This window comes from Gymnodraco acuticeps, unplaced genomic scaffold, assembly GCF_902827175.1.
Source record: "Gymnodraco acuticeps unplaced genomic scaffold, fGymAcu1.1, whole genome shotgun sequence".
Lineage (NCBI taxonomy): Eukaryota > Metazoa > Chordata > Actinopteri > Perciformes > Bathydraconidae > Gymnodraco > Gymnodraco acuticeps.
The window spans coordinates 29,259-31,394 of NW_022991039.1; positions in this window are offsets into that span (position 1 = coordinate 29,259).

Here is a 2,136-nt window from a genome sequence, read left to right on the forward strand (position 1 = left end):
CAAGACCTGAGTACTAATACTTTTACTCATGAACAAGATCTGAGTACTTCTACTTTTACTCAAGTACAAGATCTCAGTACTTCTACTTTTACTCAAGTACAAGATCTGAGTACTTCTACTTTTACTCAAGTACAAGACCTGAGTACTTCTACTTTTACTCAAGAACAAGATCTCAGTACTTCTACTTTTACTCAAGTACAAGATCTGAGTACTTCTACTTTTACTCAAGAACAAAATCTGAGTACTTCTACTTTTGCTCTAGTACAAGTGTTAATCGAGCACAGATCGACCTCTCCATGGTTTTAATTGAGCACAGATCCACCTCTCCATGGTGTTAATCGAGCACAGATCCACCTCCATGGTTTTTATCGAGCACAGATCCACCCCTCGATGGTGTTAATCGAGCACAGATCCACCCCTCGATGGTGTTAATCGAGCACAGATCCACCTCTCGATGGTTTTAATCGAGCACAGATCCACCTTTCCATGGTGTTAATCGAGCACAGATCCACCTCTCGATGGTGTTAATCGAGCACAGATCCACCTCCATGGTTTTTATCGAGCACAGATCCACCCCTCAATGGTGTTAATCGAGCACAGATCCACCCCTCAATGGTGTTAATCGAGCACAGATCCACCTCTCGATGGTTTTAATCGAGCACAGATCCACCTCTCGATGGTTGTAATCGAGCACAGATCCACCTCTCGATGGTTTTGTCTCAGATGCAGGCCACCACCACCTCGGCCCAGCCAATCAAAGTTCCTCAGTTTGTCCCTCCTCCTAGACTGACGCCTCGACCCACCTATCAGCCACAGGTGCGTCCCTGTAAGCCCCGCCTCCCCCTAACCCGAGGCACAGCAAACACCATGCCTTGCTCTGCGGCACTAAAACAGTGTTTGCTCTGCGATTGAATCTACTCATCCCTCACTACTCCTCGTTGTGCTTCTTATCATTTACTCCGACCTCAGGTTGTTTTAAGGTTTACTGTGTGTGTGTGTTGTGTGTGTAGTGTGTGTGTGTGTGTGTGTGTGTGTGTGTGTGTGTGTGTGTGTGTGTGTGTGTGTGTGTGTGTGTGTGTGTGTGCTGTGTGTGTGTGTGTGTGTGTGTTGTGTGTGTGTGTGTGGTGTGGTGTGTGTGTGGTGTGTGTGTGTGTGTGTGTGTGTGTGTGTGTGGTGTGTGTGTGTGTGTGTGTGTGTGTGTGTGTGTGTGTGTGTGTGTGTGTGTGTGTGTGTGTGTGTGTGTGTGTGTGTGTGTGTGTGTGTGTGTACCTTCCTGCAGCTTCTTGGTATTTTGTGTTCCTGGCTGTCCGTGTGTTTTAACCCTTTCAGTGGAAACGTGTGGGTGAACTTTAGTGCTGGGTGACGCCACTGGGAGCTCCTGCAGAGATACTGTGATCCAACACTGCTAGGAGAACACTGCTAGGAGAAGTTTAACACTGCTAGGAGAACACTGCTAGGAGAACTTCAACACTGCTAGGAGAACTTCAACACTGCTAGGAGAACTTTAACACTGCTAGGAGAACACTGCTAAGAGAACACTGCTAGGAGAACACTGCTAGGAGAACTTAAACACTGCTAGGAGAACACTGCTAGGAGAACTTCAACACTGCTAGGAGAACACTGCTAGGAGAACTTAAACACTGCTAGGAGAACACTGCTAGGAGAACTTTAACACTGCTTGGAGAACTTTAACACTGCTAGGAGAACTTCAACACTGCTAGGAGAACTTCAACACTGCTAGGAGAACACTGCTAGGAGAATTTAAACACTGCTAGGAGAACACTGCTAGGAGAACTTAAACACTGCTAGGAGAACTTAAACACCGCTAGGAGAACACTGCTAGGAGAACTTTAACACTGCTAGGAGAACTTTAACACTGCTAGGAGAACTTTAATACTGCTAGGAGAACTTCAACACTGCTAGGAGAACTTTGACACTGCTAGGAGAACACCGCTAGGAGAACACTGCTAGGAGAACACTGCTAGGAGAACTTAAACACTGCTAGGAGAACACTGCTAGGAGAACTTAAACACTGCTAGGAGAACACTGCTAGGAGAACTTTAACACTGCTAGGAGAACTTTAACACTGATAGGAGAACACTGATAGGAGAACACTGATAGGAGAACACTGATAGG